Source organism: Camelus ferus, chromosome 15 (genome assembly GCF_009834535.1).
Source record: "Camelus ferus isolate YT-003-E chromosome 15, BCGSAC_Cfer_1.0, whole genome shotgun sequence".
In the NCBI taxonomy this organism is placed as follows: Eukaryota; Metazoa; Chordata; class Mammalia; order Artiodactyla; family Camelidae; genus Camelus; species Camelus ferus.
Window position 1 is genome coordinate 36,745,392 of NC_045710.1, and position 19,241 is coordinate 36,764,632.

General features: G+C 35.3%; 1 protein-coding gene across 30 annotated transcripts in view; it reads right to left on the bottom strand.

Moving 5' to 3' along the window:
- The window catches only part of NRXN1 (neurexin 1), a 1,021,444-nt gene that overhangs the window by 861,411 nt on the left and 140,792 nt on the right, over window positions 1-19,241 (bottom strand). The window lies entirely within an intron of this gene.

The window sequence follows — 19,241 nt, forward strand, 5'->3', positions numbered from 1 at the left end:
TAAATACAATTTTAGGGCAGGGACCATAAGAATAAAGTCTTGGTGGCTTGAAGTGGGGTCTGAAAAGGTCCTTGAAAGGTGGGAGGGTTTGGGTGAAAAGATGGTAAGTGAAAGCTCATTTCTGACCAAGAAAGCAGTGCATGGAAAGGCTCAGACCCGGAATTTGTGTGGGGCAGGTGGGCACCCGGGGGAGTTAACCTGCCCTGATAGAAAAGAGGCAGGTGGCAGGGGCAACGTAGAGTCAGGCTGCCGCAGCCTAGAAAGACAGAGGAGTTGAGTCTTGACAAACACACAAATCATTCACTCATTCCATCTTTACTAACCATTTCCCGAATTCCTTCTCTGTGCCAGGCCATATACAAGAGTTGACTTCAATATCATAGAATCTTATATGAGGTAAGTTATTTTATAAAGGGGTTGATAATATTATAAGACGAGCATAGGACTTTCAAAGATCTCTTCCCTATAAGGTATTCAAAGGAAGAACAATGAACTAACTTTAAGGAGAATGATGTTTTTTCAGGTGAGCTTTCTGAAATGGTTATCAAAAAGACCTCTAGTGAGCTTTCTGAAATGGTTATCAAAAAGACCTCTAGTCTTTGAAATGTCTAAGAAAAATAATTACCCCAACACAGCAATTTCAGGTCTGGGCTGCTTCTTGAATGCAGCCCCAAGTAAAGGTCTTCAATACACTTCCAAATATGCTAAGTAGCTGAATGGGTTTGTGTGTGTTTTAAACTACATTGAGCTTCAGAGTCAACGGGCTTCAGAGTCGCCCTCCGTGAACAAAACCACAACCTGATCTGTGTTAAAAAAGTGTGAAGAACAAGCCCAGTTCGTGCCCTTTCAACGCCCCACAACTTCAGTGCATACCCACGCACCACTCTACAGATTAAGCTCCAAATGGCCACATTCTTTGAGACTAATACAGAAGTTTTTGACATAGGATTTTTCCTAAAAATATCTGAAAAATTTTTGTGATATTTTCTCGAAGCTGAAGCACAGAACTACAGCTTCTCCCTCCCACAGCCCTACCTTCCCTATTGCTGTGATTTCCAAATGAATAGCGTTGGGTTGATTGCTTATCAGGCTGGATACTGCCCTAATTTATTATAAAAAGCTGAGTTAGACTTAGAAAAACGATCGAATCCTGCTGATGTATCAAATCCTTTTGAGAAGTTGGGTCTACGTGCAATAAAAACCTGCTAGAACATGGCAACCCCGTGAGATAGGAGATTTGTGTCTCAATATCCTGTAGTAACTAATGGTGAAAAGAATATGAAAACAAATATATGTATGTTCATGTACAACTGAAGCATTGTGCTGTACGCCAAAAACTGACACAACACTGCAAACTTACTATACTTCAATAATATATATATATATATATATATATACACACACAAAAATTAAATTAAATTAAAAAATAAAAATAAATATACGGCTCCACCTTAAGCTGAAATATCAAACCTCAGATGTGTGCAGATGAGCGTGCAGAACACCTACATAAGTCCTGGTGTGCAAACAGCAAGATTAGTGTTTCTGGGTCTCTGCTGTGAGGAAGTCCACCTGGCTTCCTCAACTTAAGCACAAGAGGCCATTGGTCCTTTTGGGTAAAAAATGTGAGACAGACAAAGAAATGGCCAAAGGACCTTTTCTTGCACTAGGTATGTACACATGCACGCATCCATTTATTAAATACCAGCTAAGATCCAGGTACTGAGCTAGCTGAAAAAAAAAATGGTGAACAAAATCAGATAGGTTTGTGGCCATCATGAAATTTTTAAAAACCTGTATGTCAAACAAAAACATGAATTTCAACCTAATTTCAAGCTCCTTGAATTAGGAGAATGTCTTATTTATCTTTCCATTCTCCACCAGACTAGGAGGGTAACTTGGAAATAACATGTACCTCTTACATATAAAAAAAATGAAAGGTTTTAAATAAAGGATTTTAAAATAAAATTAGTTTTAAGGTAATAATAATTATTATCATTATACTGTGTGCCAAGCACTGATTGCTTAAAATAATCTTTTACAGTAAAATGATAGGAGACACTAAAGTAAAATCCCCTGCATGGAATCTGTAGACCCTAATACCACCACGGAACAATATTCTCTCTCTCTCTCTCTCTCTCTCTCTCTCTCTCTCTCTCTCTCTCTCTCTCTCTCTCTCTCTCTCTCTCTCTCTCTCTCTCTCTCTCTCTCTCTCTCTCAAAACTGATGAGATCAACAGACTGTGTCTACCAGTCATAAGGAAGGTGTGTTAGTATCCTTGGTCATCTTCAAATGTCTACCTGTGTCAAGCAGAGAGAAATGCACAGCATCTGAAATACCTTCCTTGCAAGTTACCTGTATTGAAAGCAGTGATTTTCAAAATTTTAGTATCAAAGCACCTGCAGGAAATGTTATAACTCAAATCCAGGGTCATGCCTCTGGAGCTTCTGATTCAGTAAGTCTTGGGTGGGGCTGGATATTAAATTAAAAATTTAAATGTTACATTTCTTATGAGTTCACAGGTGATAACTGCTTAGTCCAGTGTCTGGCTTTGAGTTCTATTATGTAGAAAGGCTCCAAGAATTTATGCTTGCTTGTTCTTTTGAAATGTGATAGAGAGAGAGAGGATAAATATGAATGATTACGGGGAAACTGGTCCCTTACTCTCCCAGACACAGTAAAGAAAAACTGAAAAAACATTAAAGGTATTTCATTTCATCTCTAAGAGAAAAAAATAGAAGGAGTGGGAATAACTGTCCTCCGTTTCACAGTCCCTGCCTCGTGTTTGCAGGGCCTGGCTTAAAGCTGCAGGCCAAGCTGTCTCGTTCACCTCCAACGCCAAGTGAGTGACTGCAGTTGTAGGGTTCAGGGACAGGTGAAACCATTACTAAAGAATAGAAATATAGTCTTTTTCAGAGAGAGGAAATCAACACTAATTATGGAACTTTGTAAAATAGTGGTTTGCTTCATCATCTCAGTTTTACAAGTGAGGAAATTGAGTCTTGGCGAAGTTACACAGCACCCCCATGGTCACAAAGCAAGGGAGCAAGGAGCCCACCTGGATTTAATCCAAGTCTATCTGGCTCCAGAAACCACATATTTATTCATTTGTATTATTCTATCCCTGTCCACTGTATGTGGCCTCATTTTTTTTAATTCCAAAAAATACCATCAAATGCTTTTTGGGTGCTTATTATGGGCCAGGTACTCAGCATATTTATGTTAACTCATTTACTCTTAGGAATAATCTAAGAAGGGGTATTACATAATACCAAGTATACAGATAAGGAAACTGAAGATTAAATAAGTTGCCAGAAATTGCAGAACTAGTGGCTGGAAGAAAATGAACTTCAAATCAATTTTACTTCAAAGTGAGAATTTTAGACTTTTTTTAATTCCCTAATATGAGTCACCTCCTAACATTCCTGCAGTTTTGGTTTGTCTCTCACTCCTTATTTCTAATTATGTTTCTACAGAATTATGTCCTCAGAATCAAATTTAATATGTAAATTAAATATCCAAGAACATAAAGATTTCTGCAGTTGAGTATTACAGAAAGGTAGGAAGATTTTCACCCCATTGAAACTGTGGCTAATGACTGCATTAGGAATGATTTATATCTATATTAGAGTTTCAGCTAATGTGAAATAAAATATTTCCTTAGTTTTTTTCTACTCTCAAAATGAAATGAACCTGAATAAATTATTATGAATTGTATATTTTCTAATGACAGCTTTTTTTGCAGTTAAATTAATTAAATGTTATTATCCGATGAAGAAATAATTTTCTTGAGGTAACTGACCAGGCAACGGAGTTAAAATTTCCAAAGAAAACCAACAGCAATCCGCTCTGACACAAGGTGAATTGTTTTAAGCAAAAGGTCATTTTCTTGCAGCATCTATGGTTATCATTATGCTAGATGGTTCAAGTTTTCAAGCTGTTTACCGTCCCCAATCTCATTTAATACCATGCATAATATGTTTACAATTCACATATCTCCTTAAGGGCAAAGAGAATGCCAGGACTGGTCAGCACTGGGAAAGGGATAATACTGGCTAATGATGGAATGGTTATAGTTAAAACATATCAAAACTCGGTCAGTATTAGAATTTATGGAACTCAGCGAATAAAGCCAATTCACAGTACTCCAGAAAATTCCAATCAGTTACAAATGCACTTTTACACAGGAAGAAAAAAACTGAGCTATGGTTCTTTGAGTCCTTGAAGTCCAGAGGGATGAACAGAAGGAGTCTTTCCTGGCACAATCACCAGTAACTGATAGTGCAGTGTGGAGCACTGCCTGTTTCCTAAACTTTCTCAAGCTATTTGTTTGTATCATTACTTTTTAGATAACTGAAAGGAACTGCCTTTAAAATTTTTCATTTCAGTACAAAAATTTGCCTAATTCTCCCAGGAATTCCACCCTGTGCACTGAGTTTCAGAGGCATATTTAACTTCGCTTTGGCATCTCCTCAGCATACACCCCTAAGAGACAGAGCGTGCACTCTCTACCTAAACCAAGGGTCCTCTTTCTGTCTCCCAGGTAATGTCAAGGTTCCGACTGGTAAAAGCACTGAGTCCTAGCTAGATGCTCACTGCCCTTACTAAGACCATATAGGGAGTTCTTGGGACTCTATTTTAAACACCTGCCTAGATGGCTCATTGAAATCAATGGGGGGTTTTTACTTTCTCACTGACATTGTACAAATGTTTGTTCACTGAAGGGAAATGGCTGAGAGGGGACAGAGGGAGAACTGTGAAGAAATTGAAGGACCTTTTACGGATTAAAAACAAAAAGCCATTCTGCTCTCCAGGGTGCACATTTATTTAGCTAGATTTGCTTAAAAGTATCCTCAAGCTCCCAAATTCAATAGACCAGAATGACTTTAAACAGTTTTTTTCCGGTCTGCTGGAGAGATATGCCTTCATATGATTATTTTAATGAGAATGATCTATCAGGTAAATGCAACATCAAGCTAATATATAAGGATGGCAGAACATGTGAATTATACAAGTCAGATGTCTCCAGAGTATTTCAAATAGCACTTTGGCTACATTTTTAGGTCGAACTAAATACTCTTACAGACACAAAGGTTATTTCTCCTGGGCAAGGGTCATAAGAATGGATAAAGTTAAAAAGAATAATTTTCTGAAAAAAGCCTTGACAGCAATTAATTTTACAAGGGACACATATATTTCCAAATCTCAAGAAGAAAAAATTTAACTACATAACAAGATGTACTTTTTAAAAAACAATTCTTCCACAAAAGTGTATAATGATATGAACTGTAGAGTAAATATAATTAAATTGCTCCTTTACAGTTTCTTTTAACAAGGTAATTTAACTGCATTTCCCCTAAACCAAAGATAATTTGCAGTTATTGTTCAGGTTTAACAAGAATTACAGAAATAGAGTCTTAAAACTTCCATTTATAGAAATATTGTCATAATTTATTGTTAAGGAATTACAATTGTAGACTAATGCTAATGTTTGTGCTCATTTTTTCCTGCTTGATATTATAAGTACAGGTCAAAAATTAGGGAAAACTCATTGACAATGTTTTATTTGCATTTTGGCAACAGTTCTCCTTTCCTGATGGTCAGTTGAGGAAGTATCAGTTTATCTCTTCCCCATCCTTCTGTATACACTTTGGCCTAGTGAATGCCTTAAGATTCAAATTGGAAAGGAAGAAGTAAAACTATCACTACATGCAGATGACATGATACTATATATAGAAAACCCTAAAGACTCCATATAAAAACTACTAGAGCTGATAAATGAATTCAGCAAGGTAGCAGGTTACAAGATTAACACACAGAAATTTGTTGTATTTCTTTACAGTAACAATGATATATCACAAAAGGAAAGTAAAAAAAAAAAAAAAGTTCTTTTAAAATCACATTAAAAAGACTTAGAAATCAACCTGACCAAGAAGGTGAAAGACTTATACACGGAGAACTAAAAAACATTAAGGAAATTAAAGATGATTTAAATAAATGGAAAGATATCCCAGTTTTGGATTGGAATCCAAATCTTGGACTGGAAGAATTAATATTGTTAAAAATAGTCATGCTACCCAAAGCAATCTACAGATTTAATGTGATTGCTATCAAATTGCCCAGGACATTTTTCACAGAAATAGAACACATAATCATAAAATTCATATGGAATTACAAAAGACCCAGAACTGCCAAAGTAATACTGAAGAAAAAGGATGAATCTGGAAGCATAACTCCCAGACTTTAGACAACACTAGAGAGTGACAGTAATGAAAACAGCATGGCATTGGCACAAAAATAGACATATGGATCAATGGAACAGAATAGAGAGCCCAGAAATAAACCCACACACCTACAGTCACTTGTTCTTCAACAAAGGAGGCAAGACAGCCTCTTCAGCAAGTGGTTTTGAGAAAGCTGGACAGCCACATGTAAATCAATGAAGTTAGAAAACTCCCTTATATCATACACAAAAATAAACTCAAAATGGCTTAGAAGCGTAAACATTAAGACAGGATACCATAAATCTCCTAGAAGAGAACAGAGGCAAGACATTCTGACATAAATCTCAGCAATGTTTCCCTATGTCAGTGTACCAAGCCAATAAAAAAAGGAGCAAAAATAAACAAATGGGACCTAATTAAACTTATCAACTTTTGCATAGCTAAGGAAACCATAAACAAAACAAAAAGACAACCTCTGGAATGGGAAAAAAAATATTTGCAAACCATGTGACTAACAAAGGCTTCACTTCCAGAATATACAAACAGCTCATACAACTCAATAACAAAAAAAAAGCAATTCAATCAAAAAATGGGCAGAAGACCTAAACAGTCATCTCTACAATGAAGACATCCAGATGGCAAATAGGCACATGAAAAGATGCTACCTCACACCAGTCAGAAGGCCCATCATTAAAAAGTCCGCAAATGATAAATGCTGGACAAGGTGTGGAGAAAAGGGAACCCTTCCACACTGTTGGTGGGAATGTAGTTTGTTGCAGCCATTATGGAAAACAGTATGAAGATTGCTTTAAAAACTGAAAATAGACTTACCCTATGATCCAGCATTCCCATTCCTGGCATATATCCAGAGAAAACTCTAATTTGAAAAGATACGTGCATCACAATGTTCATAGCAGCACTATGTACAATAACCAAGACATGGAAGCAACCTAAATGTCCATCAACAGATGAATGGATAAAGAAGTTGTGATATATACATATAATGAAATACTACTCAGCCATAAAAAAGAATGAAATAATGCCAACTGCAGCAACATAGATGATTATCACACTAAATGAAGTCAAACAGAAAAAGACAAATATCACATGATTATCACTTATATGTGGAATCTAAAACAATGACACAAACGAACTTATTTACAAACCAGAAACAGACTCACAGACATAGAAAACAAACTATGGTAACCAAAGGGGGAAGAGGTGGAGGGAGGGATGAATTAGGAGTTTGGGATTAGCAGATATAAACTACCATATACAAAACAGATAAACAACAAGGTACTGTATAGCATAGGGAACTATATTCAACCAACAGCTTGTAATAATCTGTAATAAAAAAGAATATGGTAAAGACTATATATATGTATAACTGAATCACTACGCTGTACACTAGAAACTAACAAACATTATAAATCAACTATAATTCAATTTTTTTTAATTTAAAAAATTAAAAAATAACATCAATATGATGGATTTTACATGGAAAAAAAGAGATTACCTTAAAATTCAAAGTATAGTCACTTTACTAAGAAGTAAAAAAACCTATCATCTTAGGGGAAAAATACTTCCTCAATACTTATTTAGGAACTTTAAACTAGTTTTTAAGGCAAAATGACATAATCCGAAGATATAAAATATGTTACTATTCTACAGTGTAGAAACACCTTCATATTCATAGTCCAATCTTCTTTGGATCCCTCAGACACAACTTCATCATATTGTCTTTCCTTTTAAAATTATGAAATTACTTAAACTAATTAAAGATAGTAGTGTCACTAGATTTTGACATCCATAAAGTCAGCTGCAATGCATTATATATCCCTTGCATCCACTAGCTTTCCTTGCTGACATGTGATGCTTCTTGTACGGAAAAAATTCTTAAAGTTCAATGATGAAACAATAATAAACTCAAGGAATTTAGATTACTTGACAATCCTTAATTTATTATAATTATCTTCTTCAAGGTTAAAGGGTTGAAATGACTATGTAATAAAAGGATAGGAATTAATAGGCAATATTTTAATAAATATACATACTACCACTACTATTATAATTAAAAAAATTAAGTTTGCTCAAAACAGTTTGGGAGAATATGCTTAAGGTATTTAGTTAAGGTATCCTGATTTAAAAGTAAACTAGAAAAGAAATGAAAATCAGATTATTAATGCTTTAATTACTTTGAGGAGAAAGGAAAATACCACACGTAAGAATTATTTCTCAAGTTCAAAATTCAAGTTAAATTAAAATTTAAAGGACCTTGATATGGAACTCTGACCAGTTTCAGTGGTTTAATTAGTGATGTAATTACATATATAAGTACTGATGACACATAGCCTAGAGGTTTTATATTAATGGATCATAATGAAAATCTACTTTAATTAGTTACTTTACCTGATAAAAAGTTTGTGTCACTAGAGTTTGAATTCCATAAAGTCAGGTACAATGCATTATACCCACTGCAGCCACCAAAACCCAACACATTCTTAGTCCTTCCAGGAACTCTATATTGAAATTTCTAGTAAACTGACAAGGTGTTAAAGTTTAAGGACTCACTTTAATAAATTAATTAATGACAATTAATTAATAATATAATTAGTAATAATTAGTAATATTATTATTCATTAGTTTAATAAACAGTTGGTGAGCACCTGCTTTGGACTAGGTACTATGATAAGTTTTGGGAATTAAAAATTGAGTAAGCCATTCAAAAACTCTTTGGCTTTTAAAATAATTTATCAGAAGTTATATTAAGTTGCCATTTCTACATAATTTTAGGTACCTAACATTATACTATGATTGGATCTTGAATATTATTAAAATTCTACTAGTAGGTCAATACGTGCTGGCATATCAAATCTGTATGAAATTTCGGGAAAGTAATAAAGAAATAATGAATATAGTCTTTGCTCTCAAAATTCCCAAATTTCTTAGTATAGTACACCTTCATTTACGCTGAATCCAAATAACTATAGATTTTATCTTTTACACTTCACTGAGCCGAGACTGAAATTGCAGTGTGGGCTTTGACCTCCCCATTCTACCATAGCTTCTACACTGAACCAATGAGTCTCATTTTGTAGTCACGCATTCACACTAGTTTCTTCTGTAGTCCTAATTACAGTTTTACATTTACAACTTCCTACTCTTTGGCATACATCTCCCAGTTTAGGGCTTTCCTGTCTCAGTCTACATAAACCAACTTCCTACCACCACACTTCTGTCCATGTAATCCATCTTCTGGACTATCATCTTCTTCTCTTCACTCCAATGATCTAAGTATCACTTAGATTTTGAAGATGTGCTCTCCTTTCTCTGACCTTCAAGAAGAAGCTCCTCACTACTCCATTTTTCACTCATCATACCCTGCACAGGGGCATACGTAATCTATCTGATATATTTTACTCAGCCAATTTAGCAATATCGCAAGCTGTCAGTGGGTAGGACCTACGTCTTGGACCTCTGAGTATCATCACAGAAGTTAGTAGACTGCTGTGAATACAATCTATTTTGTTAAGTGATGTGTTAATGATTATTTTTTTTGAACCACTGTGTGATTTAAAAATGCATTCTGAAATATGTTCATTGTACATATACTGCTAAATATATACTTTATTGAAATATAATTATTTAAAATTAAATATTTATCAGTAGTATATAGAATAAATCTCTATTAGAAAACTCTACTAATTATAGACCCTTTCATTTCCTTATTCAGAAACAATATAAAATAGAAATCTACTAAATTTACCTCAGACATGCTCATTTTAATTCTAAAGAGAAATGCTCTCCTATTATTATCTATTTTTGTAAGTTTACGAATTTATCACTTAAAATGCCTTAATCTTATATGTCTGAAATTTTATAAACAAAAAGTTAAGAAAATCTCATACTCTCTTCTAATAAACTGACTATAATATGATTTATCATTTTTGATATAACTTTCTTTCAATTTATTCAGATAAGGAGCTCCTCAAATGGGATTACCAGGCTTAGAATCATATAAAGTTCTAAAATAGTGTAGTATTCCTTTAAGCAAGACTTCATAATTACAAATAATAAATTATGCTGAGTAAATGAAACAATCGTTAATTCAGGGTAAAAGAAGTATGTAGGAGGTAATATGTGTCATGTTAGATCTAGATATGCTTAAGGACATCTGTGATATGATGTGATTTCTAATTCTGTTTCTTTAAATCGACCTTTTTTATTTTTGCTGTAGAAGACTGGGAGAAAGGAAAAACTCTGAACATGTACAGAGTCTTTAAAAACATACTGGGGAGCTTCAGAATTCTCAGGATATATAGTGTAGAAGGATTTCCAGGTAGAAGGACTCCCTCAGTTTAAGCAAAGATGTCACATTTCAATTCCTTTACTCATCCATTGATCTGAATATATTAAATACATTCCACACATTAGAAATCATATTATTTTTTGAAAGACCTTGTATATAGTGTTCTTGTTTGGTAAAGAACTCCACTTTCATTTCTTAGAGACCTAGGACATATTTATATATTTTCATTTAATGAAAGCAACTCATTTCCACTGCAGAGAATTAGAAAAATTTAGAAAAAGTGTAAGAAAAATCTCTCTCATAACCCCTACTCAGAGACATCTGCCCTTAACTTTTTCATATACTTCCTTACACTTTTTTTGCCCTGTAACTATGTATGTGTGCGACATGAATGAGTTATTACTCTACGTGACTGTTTTTGCATGTCTTTTTTACAATGTCTTTTCTCAAGGAATCATCACTATCCTCAAGGAACTTAACTATTTAGTGGGAAAGACAGACATGAGACCAAACAATTAGCTAAAATGTAATGGGTAATAACGGAGACTGTATACAGTATGATGCACATGTACAGAAAGGTCCATCCATCAGTGTGAGCTGAGGGTTGAAAAGTACGCAGCAGTTGCCAAGAGACTTCTGATGGGGGTTGTGGGGTGGGAGAGGGATTAGCGGGACTGGGCATTCGGGTCCAAAGGATACCTTAGAAGTGCTATAAAACTAGCAGTACAAGAAACTAGCACAGGGGACTAAGCAGAGGATGCTGGGTTATGTCATGCTAAGTAGCCCTAGATCTTTTCTCTAGACCAATGCTCAAGGGAAAAAAAATACCATGATTGAGAAAGAAAAGAAATACTACACTTTCTTGCTGATACCCTTGAAAATCTCCCACTCTCCTCACTCTGATGTCAGGTAGGAATCTCTGCCAACCTCCACTTTAAGCCCCTATTGCTATAGGGCTGGAGAGCATACACACCATCAGAAGTTCTCCACACTTTGGAGGTGACCAATGTTTTACCTCTAGTATAACCTCAAGAGAGTTGGGATCTAGAGCTAAGGGGGTGCTCGATGTAGCTGGGGTCACAGACTCTGGAGCCAGATTACCTGGCTTAGAATTCTAGTTCCACCAGTCACCAGCTGCATGGCCTTGAGGAAACTGTCCTGTCCATGCCTAAGTTTCCTTATCTGTATAATGGAAGACAACAGTAATATCTAACACTTAAAGCTGTAATACGGATTAAATGTGGTTACATTTGTAGAGCACTAAGAATGGTGCCTGGCACATAATATTATATAAAATTTGCTAAATAAAATCAGTATCCCCAGACGATGAGATTGAAAAAACAAAAATAAAAAACTCAACCTGGTATCCAAAATCCCTGCTATAGAACAGATCCCATGTGTTTTGAGGTAATTGCTGATTCATTACATAGGTATTGCTAAATGACTTCATAATTATAAGATGGATCAATTCTGCATATTATAGCAGTTTTGGTTTGTTTTGTTTAACTAAAAACTACTCTAGTAATATGAAGACCTTCTTTCCCTAAGACAAACTTTCATAGTTCCTTTTCTCGCTGTTTTAAGAGTAGAATATATGTATAATTTAATTTCTTAAGTGGGGTAGATCTTCTTGGCATGACTATACTAAAATTTGAATTAAATAAAACTAAATTAGCCCCAAAATTTAGCATACAAAACATGGAGATACTAAGATTCTATTAATATGATCTCTCTACTATGAGATAATCCCTGTAAAAACTGACACATGCTTGACATATAGTAGTTCCTCAACAATTAACAACTACTGTTTTTACTGTTGTTGTTATTGCTGCAGAATCAAATCCCTCCTCTAAAACTCAGTATTTCCTCCAGTGTTTCCTCTTTATGGTTTACAAGTTTGCTCTTAGGAAACAAGATTTCTACCTCATGCCAATCAATTACATTCGCTCTTAAAAACTAAGTTGGTCAACTGTGATTTCATCTTATATTTTCCCCAGACACATTCTCCTTGTGGGATTTTTATAGAGGTGAGCAAAGAACCAACAGAAGCAACAGCTTGTTAGCTAGGCACAAGTGTCCCTTCCAGGAACGATGATTCTGAACTAGAAGACGGTCAAATCAGGCAAATGGATGGCAGAGCAAATAGCACCCCAGTCAATTCCACCTCAATTAAATCTGATCCCATATTAGAATCTTATCACATCTTAGCAGTTTTCACTAACAGTCCAAAGTTTAAAAGGTGAGAGAGCCCTCACTTCTGGAATCCAGCAGCAGATTAATGCAAACAGCCTCAGCCCAACCAAGCACTCCAAAGGATTCAAGTTCTAAGCAGAAGGCCTTGCAGGTGGAAAGGACGCTGTAACTCCACATTTTTAACTAGATTGTTTGATGTAGCCTGCCCTCTAAGAGGTAGTCTGTCCTGTGGTGTCTATTTGTAGGAGCAGAGCAGAACTCCTCAGACTGTCTTCTTCCTGCACTTACTGGATTGTGATCATTAGATGGGAAGCCATGATCCCAAATAAAGATCCCATAGTTGAAATTAAAATGTTGAAATGTAGAAGTACATGATGCATCTTGCTCTAAGTGAATGTGAAACCTGGCTGAGACAACAAAACAAAACAAAATAAAACAAAACTGCAAGCTAGACTTTTTTCTATCTAATGAAAATTTGGCAATGAGTTTTTTCTTTCTTTCTTCCTCTTTTACTTCCTTCCTTCCTGCCTGCCTTCCTTCCTTCCTTTCCTTCCTTCTCTCCCTCTCCCTTCTTTCTTTCTTAGCATTCACAAAAGTTTGTGACATTATTATTATAATGAAAAATTCCACTTAGGAAGTCACAAAAAATACTGTGGTCCAGTGATGGGAACCATATCAAATATTTTGTAGTGCTTTACAACTAAAATGCAATTAAATCCAATAAATGCTTTTCAAACATTTACTATATATCAAACACTAGACCAAACATGAGAACAAAAGTGGGTAAATCTCATTCATCATGTAAACAGAGATTTCCACCTTTTTTATTCTCTTTAGATATACGTTATAATGCATACTAAGATACTAGTATTTGCTCATGAGTTCTCCATTTCTTTCCAAATCTTTTCACATAACTTATTATAATAAGCATCTATAACTATAATGAGATAAAATATAACAGTTTATCACAGCAACTGATATAGATCCAAAAGTTACCAGCTATCTCAACATTTGCCTACTGTTCAGCTTTCATATTTTCAAGCAGTAACATGGTGGAAGAGACAGACAACAATTTTCTATGTTCTTAGGAGATAATTAAGTTTATTCCAAACTACCCCAAAATATTAGTTTGGTGAGTGAGTTCTGAGGAACATATGGTGAGACTGAGGTAAAACAAATGTGATTCTTTTATTGGCCCAAGGAAATGTGTTCTTTCCTGGTTAAAACCTTTGAATGCTTCTGAGAGAGTCACTTATTTCCCCTTTTCTCCCTCCACACATCCACAACAGTAATTTTTACATTTCACTATTCTTGAAGTATTAAAATTTCACTTTAATTCATTTGTCTCTTCTTTTCCCATGAGAACTTCAGGAACTCATCTGCAGGATGGTGTCCTTGTTAAATGCTGGCTGACTGGGTGGAACCCTCCCCACCACAAACACACACAGGCATGCTGCAGTGATTTTTCTCTCCTGATTCTTACAAACAAGTTAGACCAAATTTAGACTATGAACATATTAAGACACTTGTCTGTTCTGGGCTCAGTGCTCAGCAGGCCAATTAAAGGATGGTAGGGAGAGTAGAAAATTCTACCTTAACAGCCAAACGTTTTCCTCTGCGTGTTCAAATACTCAACTTCTTTCCACACTCAGACCAAGGTCCACCATCCCCACACACCTTCCTTGAGTCTCTCTGCACTCCAATGATTCCTTCTTCATTTGAACTCTATATACTTTCAGTCTTTGACAATTTAACAAGACAAATATATATATACATATATTATATATATAATATATATAATATATACACACTATATATATATACTACATATCTACTGACTTTCATTGTTTCTGATTCATATTTTTCCTTCTTTGTCTGTAACTTTCTTGAAAACAAGGTGATGATTATATTTTATTGAGAGCATTTGAATGAAAATAAGCATTAGAGTTTTAGTAAATATATCAAGATGCTGACTTCACTACAAAGCCTTAGTCATAAAGCCATGAGTGAAACTTGTTGCAGGGTTAGCAACAAGCCAGAGGAGTTTAGCATAGCCATGCTCTATGGGAAGAAGGCAAAAAGCAAGAATACTGGAGAATTATTTTTCTTGGCAACATCTCTACTGAGATGGAGCCATATAGGCATTCTATAAATGTTAATTGATGGTGAGTCACATCCAGCCAGCTGCCACTCCTCCACCTCCAATGTTAGATTCCAAAAGGACTATAAATTTGTTCCCAAGGTCTGCCTTCCCTGCTTCTCTGGACTCTGTTTTTTAAGGTAGGAGGTATTGTGGTTGTGAAAAGGATTAGACAAGGTTTTAAATATTTCTGAGCAAGGCAATTCAGTAAGTGCCTGAAAACAAGGAGAATTACAAAGTTACTGCAAATAAGAATTAAAATGGGAAAAACTAATGCTGGCTTTGTCAAATTCTGTATTACCAGAACCCACTTTCAGACGCTTCAACGTTTTCATCAGTCCCAGGGTCTGCCCTGGAACCCACCTGAGGCTGAGTGCCATTCTCAATTTCTCCCGTGACTAGAGGACCCTGTGAAGAAGCTTTAGAAGTTTTTTAAGGCTTAGTGGGCTTGTTTTTGTTTGGCTGGTTTCTTGTCAAGCAGTTTCTTTGATCAGTTGCTGAGCCAGACACACAGAAGCTATTCCTCCTCCCCCTAGCCTTACAGCTCTAGACCAACCATCTGAAACAGCCACAAGTCCCTGTTTTGCTTCTTGTTTTTCCTTAAAAGAAATACACATGGGCTTGATGTACTGGCTTTTTATAAACATTGTGTGTCTACAACTGCAGGGATCAGAAAGACTACGAGCTGTTCAAAGTGCTGGAGCTATAAGGATGAAGAAGAAATCGTGCATTCATTTGTATACACTTCCTTTTATGCCAATCACACACTCAATAGTATGGCTTACTAGATTGCCCCTGAGAATCTGTCATCAGATGTACTTGGGGAAGAGCTCTCTTCAGAATCACCTGTGCTAGATATAAAAAAATCATCAGGTATGTTTTCAGTCCATTCCCCAAATTTTAGTGTACAAAGAAACATTTTAATGATGCAACGAGCACAACATTTTTACAAAGTAGGTGAGTATTATTGTTTGTGTTTATGTGTGACTAGACTATGGTGACCACCCTGTGGTTTAGCACTAGTCTAGATGTTGCTATAAAGGAATGTGTAGATGTGATTAACATTTACAATCACTGGACTTTAAGTGGATCACCGTCCGTAACGTGGGTGGGTCTCATTCAATCAGTTAAAGACCTTAAGAGCAAGGACTGATATTTCCCAAAGAAGGACTTCTGCCTCCAGACTGCAACACAGAAATTCTGCCTGAGTTTCCAGCCTTGAGATTCAAGACTAAACCAACTCTTAGATGAATCTCCAGTTTGCTGGATTATGTACTTAAAGCCTCCACACGTGTGTGAGCCAATTCCTTAAAATCCTCTCTCTCTCTCTCCGTATGTATATCATATTAACTCTGTTTCTCCAGACCTATATTAATATAAGCATTGAGCCTAATGCCTCAAAGATCCTGCTTATAAGCAAGCCATGGCAATTTACTAGTTTATTTGTAGTTATCACTGATGATTTTTCTCTCCGCATTAGTGTGTAAGGCTGGTAACTAATATATAAGAGTACAATTTCAAGGAGTTCAGAACAAAAATTTCTCCTCAATAGAATTTCTTATTTTCTCCTATAATGTTGAAATTTGCCTTTTTTTCTTAAAAAAGCAAATATCTTTGTTGAATAATCTGAGATCAGCCATATGACATTACATGCAGCACATTAAGGTATAAATGAAAAGACTAAAGTGTGATAAAAGTTCCAGGAGAGCAGGTGGGACTGACTTGCTAAGATACCCCTTCCTAGTTTTGCCTGTGGTCTATTCTGCGAAGGGATATAATTAGAATTCTCTGTTTCCACTTTTGCTTTTCTTGCTATTCTTAAGTGCCTGGATATGCCTAAAGGCATCTGTGAATCCAAGTATCTGCTACAGGAAAAGAATCATGTCAAATTGTGTTATGGTCATAATGCCATAGAGAAGAATGTTACAATGATGTACTACTGAAGCATTCTCTTACTTGGGACTGATCTTTGGTATATTCTAAGTCCTGCCATGCAGCAGTCCACACAAATTGGGCTATGGGAGAAATAAAAATACATTTTCAAGATTGGATTATAGATGACTCCTGTCCCAATATTCTGTAATAGCAACAGAAATGAATTTCAGGGACATGGAGAACAATGACAGAGACAAATGGCTCTCCCTGCTGTAGTTCTGCAGTCAGATATGGGGATAGCTGAAACATCTGCTTTGGAGTTAACAACACATCCATAAAACAAAGGAGCTGCCTTCTTTATAAGTTATCAACAGAGGTACAAGATCAGAGTTAGAATGTTTTATGAAAGTATTTGAAACTTCCTATGTGGGTTCTTGGGAAACTTAACTCACCCAGTATCAGGCCATTTCCCTGTATTTCTCCTCCGACCAACTGAAATTAGGAGTATGTATTTTGAAAGACCAAGATGACATTACATTTTTTGTTGACCAAGTAAAATTAACTAGTTTCAAGAAAAATAAAGGTGATGGGGAGGTTACAGCTCAGTGGTCAAGCACATGCTTAGCATGCAAGAGGTCCTGGGGATTGAACTCCATCAAAGAAATAAAAATAATCAATCAATCCATCCATCTAAACCACAGCCCCCCCCCCCAAGAAAAAGAAAAATTGAAGAATAATAAAGGTGTCTATCTTGTAGACTGGCTATGGTAGTGATGATATACTACATGTAAACCTTCACAATTTGTAAGCATTAGAATATCAGCTCCATTTAACCACCGTGTCTCCCACAGATATATCGACGCACAGGACATGGTAGGTGCTCACTAGTACTTGTTGCATGAACAAGTGAGTGCTTTTCAAAAATGTGCTCTCAGTTAAATGTAGCATTTTCTGAAGTTCTTCATATTTCAAATAAATTTTGGCTCCAAATGATCAATAATTTGCCTTAGGTTACATAGATAGCAGAATCAGGAATTCTGTGTTTTGGTTTGTTTTCAGAATAACAAGATTTCCTTCTCTGACACAAAAAAATGGAGTTTAATGATGAGCAACACTTTGGGAACTTGAGCCTGTAGACACACACTGAAAATACTGCTGCAGATCATTAAAGGCAGAGGATAAATCACAAAAAACATCAATATGCGACTGTACTAACCTGAACCAACCAAAAGTTAGCTGCTACAGATAACAAGCTTTAAACAATGTCTATACTAAGCCATGGGGAACAATTATGACTGGAGAAGACACAAGCTGAGACGTGGTATAATTGTGCCAGAAAACGGATAAGTAAGACATGAAGACCAGATTTGAGGGCTAACTATGGATTGTTAAGTAACAGCCTATTATCAACTGAATGAAATCCATTAGTTAAGTCAAAACTTAATTCAGATGAACTTATCTAAAGTTTTCTGCGAATAAGACAAAAGAAGATAATTTTCCAAAACAAATATTTGCAATTTGAGGGTCCTCTCTGCTTAAAAGTATAATTCCATTAAAATCTTAGACTGATAATATAATATAATCTTAAGTATTTTTTAGAAGTTTATTTTCTTGTTTTCTTTAGCACCCTATTCTCCCTTTGCCCATAAAAGTATTTGCGGTTAACATATTCTACTGCAAGAGATGCACATTTCTCCCTTGTGCTGGTCTTCCTAAAGAAATAGAACAGTGTTGAATGTTTCTAGCAAAATAAATACTATGCAGCTATAAATTTTATGAAATATAGCATTTTTCTTTATTTTGGTTGGCCATTTCTACTTTTCCTATGCAATATAAGTAATTTAACATTAAGATGTCCTTTCTTATGATGCTGACAAAAATAGGGCTGAAAAAGTTAGTGAAATACCACTAATTCTGTAAGAAAGGAAATAAGGGATTTTCTTTCCTACCCAAGATGATTTCTAAATGATGTAAAATGAGGTATGGACAAGATCAAACAGGACTGAGAGAGTGTTGGACTCTGGTTTGACTTAGGAGTAGTTTAAATCTATGTACTAATAAGCCAAATAATAATGACTATGCAAGTGTATGTAATTAAAAATACATGAAATTTACATAAAAGGGTCATGTTTTTCCATAGAAAGTTATGATGCAAATGCCATAGCAAATTCTTGAATAATATACCCCATTTTAATAAAACATCCATCAAAAGCATATATCATTCAAAACAAAATACTATTTCCGTGAAAAATAACTTGAAAACTCAAAGTGGAATTTATGAATTTCTAGACTCTGAATTAGATTATACTGCCTAGCTAATCAAAAATCAATTTCCTAACATTTAAGTAGATATTCACTTATACATTTCCTTTCTCTGGGTAAAACATCTGGTGATATTTTCTCAGTAACATCAGAAATAGATCACATTTAAAATCATCATTATTATGTTTGTTTTTACTCCTGTAGCGCTGATAAAATTTTTAAAGTCTACAATAACTTCATT